Source organism: Lactuca virosa, chromosome 2 (assembly GCF_052849685.1).
Source record: "Lactuca virosa cultivar CGN04683 chromosome 2, Lactuca_virosa_CGN04683_v6, whole genome shotgun sequence".
Lineage (NCBI taxonomy): Eukaryota > Viridiplantae > Streptophyta > Magnoliopsida > Asterales > Asteraceae > Lactuca > Lactuca virosa.
This window is the reverse complement of record NC_136427.1, coordinates 69,940,256-69,953,574: the sequence shown is the minus strand read 5'-3', so window position 1 is coordinate 69,953,574 and position 13,319 is coordinate 69,940,256.

Sequence of the window (13,319 nt, the reverse complement as noted above, 5' to 3'; positions counted from 1 at the left end):
TTGAATGGTTTTTCACCAAGTCAAGTGTCGGGATGCCCCAAATGATTACAAAAACTCAAAAGAGGTTTTGAGAGAGATTTCATGTTTTTGGAGAGATTTCTCATACAGAGAGAGATTTGGGAGAGATTTCACATTCTTGGAGAGATTTCTCATACAGAGAGAGATTTGGGAGAGATTTCACATTCTTGGAGAGATTTCTCATACAGAGAGAGTTTTGGGAGAGATTTCACATTCTTGGAGAGATTTCTCATACAGAGAGAGATTTGGGAGAGATTTCACATACTTGGAGAGATTTGGGAGAGATTTCACATACTTGGAGAGATTTGGGAGAGATTTCACACACTTGGAGAGATTTCTCATACAGAGAGAGAGAGAGATTTGGGAAAGTTAGAGTGAAAGAGATTGGGAGAGACTTCTTTTGTGACGTTTTTGAGTGTTTGGCTTTGCAACGCAAGGTTTGTACATCCCGTTAAGTCTCGTTATGATTGTTATATGTCCCTGAGGGGTAAGGAGTAATGTTTTATCGAGTAGTTTCATCACTTGCCCTGATTAGGGTTTAAAATTTCCGAACACGTGAAAACTCTAAGTGATACTTTGTATTAAGATTGCGAGTTGTTCGATAAGAAACATAATGGAAACCCTAATGTACAAGGGTTAGATGAGTTGACCGGTTTGACTCGTTGACTTTAGTTGACTTTGACTTGGCGAAAAATTGACGGTTGTCACACTATCCATCCCCAAATAACATGTAATTAGCAATTGGGTTCCAAACTATAATCCGTTATCCATACTTGGGGTAAAATAAACATTTTACCCCTGACCCAACATGAACCAAAACTGAAGCCCAAAAGCAAAAGATCCACAAAAGCCAACTAATGACCTAATTTTCCAAATTGGGCCCAACCCCATATAGGCCTCATCCTAGGCCCATTAATTCCCTTAGTTACAATTCAGATTACCTCAATTACCCCTTGGGGCATACTTGGCCAAAGACAAAAGTCAAAAGTCAAGGTCAACGACCCGAGTTGACCCAACACGCCGTGTCGTCCTTCAACACACCGTGTTTCTCCATCCACTACAAGGTCGGGAAAAACCAAGCCAACACGCCGTGTTTACCAATAAACACACCGTTTTCGCCAGCAATCCAAAAATTTAATACATTAAGTTGTCTTCATCGAATCTAAGAGCTCCAAAGCTCAGATCTCAACCATAATGATATCTGGAAGCGTAAAGTTTCCAACTTTACCCCTAGGAACCACTGAAATGGGTCCAAAATCCAAACCCTAGACTTAAAAGAGTGAGGGCTCACCCATTAAGCACTTAATCTTCAAAGACAAAGCCCTGAAATGTAGATCTGACACCTTAGAGCTGGAAGACCACGTAAAGTTGCCGACTTTATGTTCATGCATGCCTAGGAGAAGCTCAAATGCTCAAGAAGGGCTTAATACGGGACTGAAGGCATACATGAGACCTAGAATCATATAAAGCTTGCACATTTTTGCCAAAGGAGTCCATGAAAAGCCCAGTTCTGAAAGAATAAGGCTTTGGGACGTCCTAACCCCAGCATCCATCCAAACCATGGCTGAAACATAACATTTTAACCCAAAAGAGAGATCTAAGCATCTAGCAATCAAGATAAGAACTTGATACCTCAAACTCCTTGAAAAATGGGTAGTGGTTCTGGATCCAAGACTTCCTTCTCCAAACATAGAAACTTCAAGATCTTCTAACTCCTTCACAATGCACAAAATGAACACCAAAATTTCTTCCAAGGCTCAAATGCTTGACAATGGAAGATACAACTCATTTTAGGGTTTTGATAACAATGGAGGCTGATAAGGAGGCTAGTCAAAGGGACTTAAGGCCTTTAAATAGGATGTAACACCCTAAAAATTAGGGTTTCCTTCCCAGCTGCCAACACGCCGTGTTGAGGCACCTCAACACGCTGTGTTGGTTCATTTAATCTACGCGATTCTTTCATCCTAGACACGCCGTGTTGGTTCCTCCAACACATCGTGTCCAACCCGAAAAGAGGCTTTACTCCCAACAATTTCTCCTCATGATTCTGGGTGTTACATGGTGCGCCCTAGTACGCTTAGCGTACTCACATGTACGCTCAATGTACATCTCCTATCCCAAAATTACCATTTTGCCACTAGGGCTTCTTAGGGCTACTTTCTTACAATCCAAGGGCCAAAATAACATAATTTAAAACCAAATGAGAGATTTGAGAATACCTGAAAACTCGGGATGTTACAACTCTCCCTCACTTGAACTAGACTTCGTCCTTGAAGTCTGCTGCAATGAACAAATCTGGATAATGCTCCCGCATCTCAGCCTCCGGCTCCCAGGTCCAATCGGAGCCCCTCCGATGCTGCCATCGTACCTTTACCAAAGGTACTTCGTTACTACGCAAAACCTTTACTTTCCTCTCTAGAATAGCTACTAGTCTCTCAACATAGTTCAGACGCTCATCAACCTGAATATCATCCAAAGATATCACTGCATCCTCATCCAATACGCACTTTCGCATCTACGAAACATGGAAAGTTCTGTGAATCAGACTGAGCTCCTAAGAAAGATCCAATCTGTAGGCGACCTTGCCAACCCTGGCAATAATCCGGAATAGCCCAACATATCAGGGACCCAATTTCCTCCTCTTCCTGAAGCGAATCACACCTTTCCATGGTGATACCTTCAGTAACACCATGTCGCCGACCTGAAACTCTAACTCGGATCAGCGTCGGTCGGCATAACTCTTCTGCTGACTCTGAGCAGTCTGCAATCTCTACCTGATCTACCGAATCATCTCTGTAGTCTGAAGGACCACCTCAGTCCGCCCCATAACCATGTGACCAACCTCGCCCCAACAGACCGGGGTACGACATCTCCGCCCATACAAGAGTTCAAAAGGCGGAGCACCAATACTGGAGTGAAAACTGTTGTTATAGGAGAACTCCGCAAAAGATAGGTAGGAGTCCTAGCTCCCACCAAAATCAATGAAATAGGCCCGCAACGTATCCTCCATGGTCTGTATCGTCTTCTCACTCTGGCCGTCGGTCTACGGATGATAAGCTGTGCTAAAGTGCAACCTCGTGCCCAGTTCCTCATGGAACTTCTGCCAGAAACGGGAGGTGAACCGAACATCAAGGTCTGAAACTATAGAGACTGGAACCCCATGGCAAGCAACGGTCCCGCGAATATAAACATCGGCTAACTTCTCTGCCGAAGAACTCTTCGAATCTCCAGGAAATGGACACTCTTGGTCAATCGATGCACGATGACCCAAATCACATCGAATCCCTTTGCCGTCTTCGGCAACTTGGTGATGAAATCCATCGAAATCTGCTCCTATTTCCACATGTCAACCTCTAGAGGCTGCAGCTTTCCATACGGCCTCTGATGCTCGGCCTTGACCATCCTGCATGTTAAGCACCTCTCCACGTACCAGGCGATCTCCCTCTTCATACACGACCACCAATAGCTCAATCGCAGATCCCCATACATCTTAGTGGCCCCCAGATGGATCGAAAAGCGAGACTTATGAGCATCCTTCAACACAATCTGTCTGACCCCACCAGACATAGGAACCCATACCCGATTACAACGGGTCAACAATCCACGACTATTCGGAACAAATCTGGCGATCTCATCCCTGATACTCTCTATCTTCCAGTTCTCTTCCCGGACACCCTCGGCCTGAGTCTCCCTAATAAATCCCAACAACGTAGAATCCACTGATATCCTCATACACGATACGTCCTCTAAAGACCCAGCCGCCTTGCGGCTCAAAGCATCCGCTACCACATTCTCTTTACCCAGATGGTAAAGGATCTCGCAGTCATAATCCTTGACTACGTCCAGCCACCTGCGATGCCTCATGTTCAGGTTCAGCTGATCTATAATATGCCTCAAACTCTTGTGATCTGTGTAGATAGTACATCGGACCCCATAAAGATAATGCCTCCAAATATTGAGGGCGAAAACCACTGCCCCAAACTCCAGATCATACGTGGGATAGCTCGTCTCGTGCGGCTTCAGCTGCCGCGAAGCATATGCTATCACTCGTCCTCTTTACACGAGGACCGCCCCAAACCAATGATGGAATCATCACAGAATACCACGAAATCCTCAATTCCCTCTGGGAGGGTCAAAACCGGGGCCTCACATAATCTCTGCCGAAGGGTCTCAAATGATGACTGCTGCTCAGGGCCCCTCCGGAAATCCACACCCTTATTCGATAGAAGAGTGAGGGGTACTGCAATCTTGGAGAAATCCAGAATAAATCTACGATAATACCCTGCCAGCCCCAGGAAACTCCTAATATCCGAGGGAGAATTCGGTACCTCCCACTGCATCACCGCCTTAATCTTGGCCGGATCGACCAATATCCCGTCTTGGTTAACGAGGTGTCCAAGGAACTGAACCTCTCATAACCAAAACTCGCACTTCGAGAACTTAGCTTTAAGCCATTCTCGCTTCAAAACCTCCAGAAGCCCGCGAAGATGCTCCTCATGCTGCTCTCTAGTCTTGGAATATACCAAGATATCATCAATAAATACAATAACTGAACGATCGAGCATCGGCCTGCATACCCGATTCATCAGATCCATAAATACCCCAGGCGCATTGGTGAGCTCCAATGGCATCACCATGAACTCGTAATGCCCATAACTATACCGGAACGCGGTCTTCTCCATAGCCTCCTCTCTCTCACCCTAACCTGATGGTACCCGAACCTTAGATCTATTTTGGAGAACCAAGATACACCCTGCAACTGATCAAAGAGATCATCAATCCGTGGAAGGGGATAACGGTTCTTCACCGTTAGCTTGTTCAACTCCCGGTAATCAATACACATCCAGTGTGAACCATCCTTCTTCTTGACGAATAAAATCGGTGCTCCCCACGGAGAACTACTCGGTCTGATGAATTGCTTGCCTAGCAGCTCCTGCAGCTGAGACGACAAATCCTGCATCTCAGGCGGTGCCAAGCGGTACAACGCCTTAGCAATCAGGGCCACACCTGGCACGAGGTCAATCCTAAACTCGACCTGCCTCTCAGGAGGTACACCGGGTAACTCCTCCGGAAATACATCGGCAAACTCCCTGACCACCGGGACCTCTGAAACTGAAACTTGATCCCCAACACATGTATCTACCACATAATCCAAATAACCCGTACACCCGTGCTAAACTAACCCTAAAACCATCCTGGTGCCCTCTCCATAGATAACCAGTTCTCCCTCACTTGGGGTTCGAACTACCACGCGCTGACCCTTAAAATCAATCATAGCACCGAAACGGCCCAGCCAATCCATACCCACAATCATGCAGACATCCCCTATGGGGATAGGGATCAGATCGATCAGATAAGGCACCCCGAAGATATCTAGAATACAACCCTGATATACTGATGATGCTGAAACCCCGTGTTCGTTGATGATAGAGACTCGCAACGGACACCATAACTCCCCAATGGGCATATCAAACTCCCTAATGAACGATCGAGACACAAAAGACTGACTCGCACCTGATTCAAACAACACTAGAGCAGGCAAAGAGTTTACTAGGAACATACCTAATAGAGGTACACCATAAGCATAATACAAAACATAATCAACATGATAAGGGATAGAAACATACCAGTCACAACATCTGGAGCTATTATGGTCTCCTTGGCAGTAAGCTGGAAAGCGCGACCTCGATCCCTCGGGGGCTACACCCTATCCTAACTCCCATCAGTGATCCTCAAAGTAGCCGACGCTGGAACCTGCGCTAGCCTAGAAGCAAGCGATGGGCAGTTGGTCTTCACATGGCCAAACTGGTCACAATGATAACAAATCCTGGAACTGAGTGTTGGGGCCTGCTGGCGGTAATCCCTCGCCATATGGCCTTGCCTACCACAATTGTGGCACCCAGAAGACAATAGACAAGCATCATCATGTGCCTTGCCTCACTTCCCACAAGTGCGGCCCTTCCGGCCCCCAGATCTGAAATCAATGATCTTAATCTGCTTTGGCGTAGGCTGCGACTGTGTCGGGGCCAGCCTCAGCTCCCTAGTCTGAAGCTCCATCTCAATCTCACGCCGCCTAGAGGCCTCCTGCAAATCCAACAAAGAACCATAGAGTTGGGTGGACACAAACTGTCTGATCTCCGTCTTGAGCATGCCCAAGTAACGGGTTATATGAGCCTTCTCAGATGCAGCAAACTCAGGATAGAACATAGCTCTCTCTGTGAACATCTTGGTGATCTCCGTCACCGTCTCAGAACCCTGCCTCAAGTCCAGGTACTCCTGGGCCAACCTCTCTCGCTCCACCAGTGACACATAACGGGAGCGGAACATCTCAGAGAACTGCTCCCAAGATACATCAGCTCTCTGCGTAGCAGAAAATGAACTAGTAGCAAGCCTCCACAAATCCTTCGCTTACGACCTCAGAAGGTTCAGAGCACACCTGACCTTCTGGTCAGTTGGGCATGAACACGTGAAGAAACACCCCTCCACATCAGATATACAACTCATGGCAATGATCGGGTCCTGCACCCCATCGAAAGTCAGGGGCTTCGTATTATCAAAGTCCCGATACTGAAAAACTCGACCAGATCCAACCCCCGCCGCAGCAGCAGTCTCATACAAAGCAGCATAGCGCTCATCGAAGTACTAAACCATGACGGTCTTGATAGACCCAAACATCTCTGGCAAATGAGCTCGAAAACGAGAAACAACCTCCTCCTGTAGGATCTCCCTGATCCTGTCAACCAACGCGGATGACTCACCCTGACGACTAGCTCCTGATCCCGAACCGGATCCTGCCTCAACTCGACGCGTATTCACCATACTGAAAATGAACCAGGAGGATATCAGATAACACACATATCATAACAGGGAACCAACTCCTAACAAAACCCTAGGGGTTGTGATTTCTTGCTACGTGTACGGGTCCTATGCTTCCAGTAGTATGAGCCCATACTACATTCCACACCTACCCGTATTTGTCTCATAGGATCATCATAACGCCCTGACAATACTCTCTAGCATAACCATACGCTCAATCCTCACTCCCTAGAGGAAAGGCTAACATCTCAAAACTGGCCAAATGACCCCACACCACTTATCCATGAAACTTCCACCAACCCTGTAGAACTCATGTATGCTAGGCATATATAACACTGGACCCTATAGACAGTCGAATATATGATCCTACCCTAAGCCCTTCATCAAAAAAGAACTGGAAATAAGGCCAGAACAAACATTCTCAGGCTATAAAATCTTAGTTATGCATGACCATGATGCATACACTAAGAAACTACAGTAATGATGTCAATTCCATTAGAGAAGAACCCTAGGCTATTAGGCATCATATAATCATGAAATTCTATCATGCAAAATCCTGAAGATCCCTAGCCTATCGCTAGCATGTTGTTCTAACATATCACAATATCAATAACAACATGGTATTTTGGGATCTACTTACTGGCTCCGGATGATCGTACACCTTGCATCCTCCTCGATTATTTTGAAAACCATTTGAAATTTGTTTTAAAAATCTTTTTCCTTAGTTTGAGACTGGATTCACAGGAGTGTTCCTCCAATTCACTCAAACGAAGGCTCTGATACCAACTTGTAACATTCATAAAATTCATGAAAAATCTAAACTTTTAAATTAATCCAAAAATCATCATTATTTACAAATAGTTTTCAAAACAAGTTCATCATTAGAGAAATCCCAAAATCAAGAAACCAAAACATGAGGAGGTGCACGATCACACTTTCGCCTTTCCGCGATCCTCTGTGGTACATGAAACAGCTAACAGACTGGATTACCCCTGAGCCCACAACATAAGTCTGGCTTGCCCCCTGGGGCCCATAGCTTATGTCTGGCTTGCTCCCCAACCTGATCAGTCCTCAGACTGAATACCACTAAGCCCTCAGTACGAGTATGGAATGGCCTCCCCGACCCTCAGCTCATATCTAGAATGCTCATGAGCCCTCAGTATGAGTCTGGCATGCCCTCCCTGGCCCTCAGCTCATATATGGTATGCTCCATGGTTTGTTAGCTATAGCATAGAGCAGTACAACCTCAACCCAACCCATACAATATGTCGACATATAACAGATAATATCATACACAGATAAACAGACAGTATCACAGGTACTCCTACAGATCTACAAAACTAGCATGCATATCTATTCTATACTCAACATATCAACAATATCAGGTTATCAATCCAATGGGCTGACCTTGGTGCCTTCAACCCGAAAGTACCGTGAGGAAAACTCACCTAACAACCAGCACAAAACTGATAAGGCCCAACTCTGAATCTCAACTCTCAACTCAAACGCCTACAACCAGCAATTGACCAATTCCATCAAAACCCAATAATACCCAAAATACCCTTAAAAGTCAAACTTGGTTAAACATGGTCAACTCAAGGTCCACTGGTCAAAGTCCATAAATCCACTGAGTCAACCCAGGCAAGTCAACCCAACTGAGTCAACCCAGCCGAGTTAACTCGAAAATGGCTGAACCATGCGAGTACGCGGGGCGTACTCCGGAGGTACGCTCAGCGTAGGCAAGCCTCGCATTGATTGATAATGGGGAAGTTGACCGAGTACACGGGGCGTACTCCCTTCTACGCGGGGAGTACCCTCGCAGAGCCCAAAACTTCATTAAGTGCTTAATGGCTTAAGTACTTAAGCCGAAACTTCAGATCCATGATCCAAATGCACCCTAGAGTCATAAAGTCTCCAAATTTATGACTTTAAACGTCAAAAAAGTTTTTAATACATGGTCTTAATCCATTAAGACCTTCTACAAGAAGCATGGAGCTAAACTAGCTAAAGAGACCTAATTTTTATAACTTAGAACCCTTCCTCGGGTCTGAAAGGACAACCCAAAATATCAAAAACCAAACATGCATAACAATGGGACTTTTAGGATAAAAGAACATCATAAAGCTACCAAAATGAGATCCAAGCAAACAAGGCATAAAGGTAGCAACTTTTTACCTTCTGGAGTTTCTCAAGAAGGTGATGATCCAAGATCCACAAGCTTGCTTCAACTTCTTGTTGGATAAGGTGTCTAAGTCCATAACTATATTTGGTATGTACTTGACCCGAGAGTAGCATGGTCCATTTGGGTTGCACTTCACCGGGACAATTTGAAGGATGGACTTTTGAGAAGAGGATAATTGTGATTTATTAATATATTATAAGTTCTAATATATTAATATGAAATCATATTATTTAATTAGTATTGATCAAGAGTTAATTTGGAATTAATTTTGTGATCAAAAGAGACTAATTAAATATATAGGGATTGATTGTGTAAATCATTCATTCTTATAAAGTGGGCTAATGATCCATGTTTTCTTATGTTGGGCTAAACCCATGTGGTGACCCATGGATACTCCATGGAGGTTAAAACCCATGGAGAATGAGGAATATGAAAATACATGCACATTAGGGTTTGCATGGTGTAACCCTAATGTAGCCACACTATATAAGAAGCCCTTTGGTTCATGATATCGGCACCTAGAGTTCATGCAAGAGTGCTAGCCGATTTTGAGTGCATATTATCTCCTCCCAAGTTCTTCCATTTTTTGTTGGTGATTTGTGATTCCACTTGAGGCATTCACATCATTGGTGCTAGGCTCTTAAAGCTTCAAGGTTCAAACTACACTAAAAGGTATGTCATCTAACTTGAATTTTGCAGTATAGTTACTCCATTATATGCTAGTTAGGATGATACCTTGGAAAAATGAAAGTTTGCATGTATATTAAAGAAAACATAGATCCAAGGTATTTAGGGTTGCATGTACACCATAGGAGTGTTAGAATGCACAAAACCCATCAGTGGTATCAGAGCCTAGGATTGTTTTCAAATATACTTGATGCTACTTGTTGTTTGAAGTTGAAAAAATCAAGTTTTATGCATTCTGACTGATGAACTCACCGAGTCCACTGATGAACTCGACGAGCCCAAACACAAAATGAGCTACTCGACGAGTCTGGTTCATGGACTCGCCGAGTTGGCTGTACAGAGTGCAGAAAACCTATTTTTAGGCCATAAATGGATAGGATCATTACCCCAAACTGTTTTGAATCATAAAAATATGTTTTTTATGATATGGTAATGATCATGCTCATCCATTTGGAAGTTAATTGTCAAAGTTTCATGTTTTGTATTAGTTTATATGATTAATCTGATTACATGAAAATCGTTTGATGTGAATTGCCTTGTTCATATGATTTTGATTGAATCTTGCATGAATTACTTGATTATTGTGTTAGTTAAATTATGTTTTAAATGCTTTTAATGGACTCCATAACTTGTCCTCAAGTTATGGATGTTATGGAACATGAAAGGTTTTTCTCATAAATAGATTATTAAACTCATATGTTATGGACTTGAAGAGTTTTGACAAGTTTCAAAACTTGCCCTCAAGTTTTGGAATTTGTAAAGTCTCACTAAATGAAACTTTAATTCCAAACCTTGGAATTTTAAAAGTTAAAATTCAACCCTTATACTACTATAATATTATAGGTTTAATATATATATATATATATATATATATATATATATATATATATATATATATAAGACAAGTCGGTTTTACCGTTAGTAGGCCTCATTCACGAAGTCGGTGGGTGTCTACTCTCACCCACCGCTTCCTTAATTGCTGGAGGGTCGTTAGCCGAATGGGTAGGAAAAAGACTATAATTCTCATTAAAAGTATAATGATAACTATAAATTAACTAAACCTTTTATAAATTCCCAATATTATTTACTTTAGGAAAATGTGAAATTGATGCTAATCCATGAAATTACACTTTGCACCTTACCAAGTCGTTAATGGAGTGTGTGAGGTTAACCGACACATTAACTTGAACTGGTAAGGGTGGAAAAGGGAGCTTAATGTTTATCATAAGGTCAATGGAGCGTGTGTGGTTAAACGGCACATTGCTTAAGGTGATAATTGACATTGAGAGTACCAAGTACATTTGCATGGTTATTCACACCTTGTTTGTGATCCTCGGTATCCCAGTCACAACCCTGAAAGGCATAATCAAGATTTAAACATGCCATTGAATTGTTCAATGACTCTCAAAGGATCTAGGAGTTTCAAATCCCATTAAAACTTAATTAATAAATTTCATTTTCATGGTGGAAATTGGTAAATCGTCATTTACCTACCTTCAAATATTTTGCAAGTTGGATTACGACATCCCTCTTCCAAATTGTAAAATATTGTGTTGGGTCCTAGCCTTAATATTTCATTTTGGGTGTTATATTAAGGACTCTTTATCTAATCTAAACTTTGTCTTTCTTCCTTTTCAGATGTCTTCCAGCACTGCTTCTGGCTCAAACTCTACCGACTCCTTCTCTCTCATGAACCTTTGTGGGAGAGTCATCTTTGATGGGGCTAATTTCAATAATTAGATTAGGAACATCAGGATGGTCACTCGCTACGAGGACAAGGAATATGTTCTCGACAAGGATATTAAGGATATCAATGAGTATGCTGCTATTCCTTAGGAGATTGCTGATTTCAGGGCACATGAGAAAGATGCCACCAAGGTAGCTTGTATCATGCTTGCCACCATGTCTCCTGAACTTCAAAAGTCCTATGAGGACTTCTACCCTTTTGAGATGCACCAGGACCTGATGGAAAGATACCATCATAGTGCTTGTCAAGAGCGATATGAAATCATTTGCTCCATGATTACAACAAATATGAAGGATGGTTAACCCATCACGGGCCATTTGCACAAAATGCAAAGGTTTATGGACCGTCTGCTCAAATTGAATGTGAACTTTGATGAGGAGTTGGCTATAGATATTATCCTACACTCCTTACCTCCATGTTATGATAAGTTACGCATGAAATATCATATGAACAAGGAGGAAGTCACTCTGAGCAAACTTCAAGGCCTATTGAGGACTGCCGAAAGTGGTCTCAAAGGTAAAAATGTTGTAACCACTCCTACTGCTAATGCCCCTGTTCTGGAAATTGGGCAAGGTAAGGGGAAGAAGAGGAAGGGTCCTTCCAAGAGCCGCAAGGGAAATTATCTTGATGGATCCTCTTCAAGTGGAACCAAAGGAGGTTCTGCTACTCCCTCGACCATCCCAAAAGAAGTAGAGTGTTTCTATTGCCATGAAAAGGGGCACTGGAAGCGAAGCTGCCCCAAGTACTTGCAGGATGTTAAGGATGGGAAGGTTAAACCCACCCATTCAGGTATTTACACTATTCTATCTAAAAACTCATTGCATTCTAACTCTTGGCTTCTTGACACAGGTTGTGGAATTCACATTTGTTCTGATGTGCAGGGCCTAAAAAGAAGTAAGGATGTGGAGCACGGGAAGATAAACTTGATCATGGGGAATAGGAAGGTTTCACATGTCACCAAGATTGAAGTTTACTCTTTATTGCTTAGTAGCGGGTTAGAAATAGATATGAATAGTTGTTGCTACTCGTCTGACATGGCGAGAAATGTTATTTCTTTTCATGGTTTGTACAAACAAGGTTTCACATTTTCATTTGATAATGAAATTGGTGCAATAAATGCTTATTGTAATGGTGTTTTTTTATTTTTAAGCATTACCTTGTAATGATGTATATGAAACTGTGATGGTTGTAGACAACTTAGGAAATAATGTGTTGCATGTTGATTCTTCTAATGATTTGGATAAAGCATCCTTGTGGCATTGTCGTCTCGGACATGTTAACAAGAAGCGCATAGGCCAACTCCAGAAGGCTAGAGTTTTGGAGTCATTCGACTTAAGGTCGGATGACACTTGCGAGTCTTGTTTGCTTGGAAAAATGACTAAGTTACCCTTCACTGGTTTTTGTGAAAGGGGTGAGGGTTTGTTGGATCTCATACATACTGATGTATGTGAGCCCTTCAGAACCACCACAAGGGATGCTAACCGTTTCTATGTGACTTTTACTGATGACTACAACAGATATGGATATATCTACTTAATCAAGCATAAGTCACAAACCTTTGAGAAATTCAAAGAGTTTAAGCAAGAAGAGGAGAATCAGGTGGGCAGGAAGATAAAGATGCTCCGATCCGATCGAGGTGGTGAGTATCTTAGTATCGAATTCCTGGACTATCTTAAGGAGTGTGGAATTGTTTCACAGTTGACGCCACCTAGGACACCACAACTTAATGGTGTGCCTGAGAGGCGCAACCGAACCTTGTTAGACATGGTTCGTTCCATGATGAGTCGAGCATCGTTACCAATCTCATTCTGGGGGTATGCCTTGGAGACTGCCGCCCATATCCTTAATCAAGTCCCAACTAAAAACGTT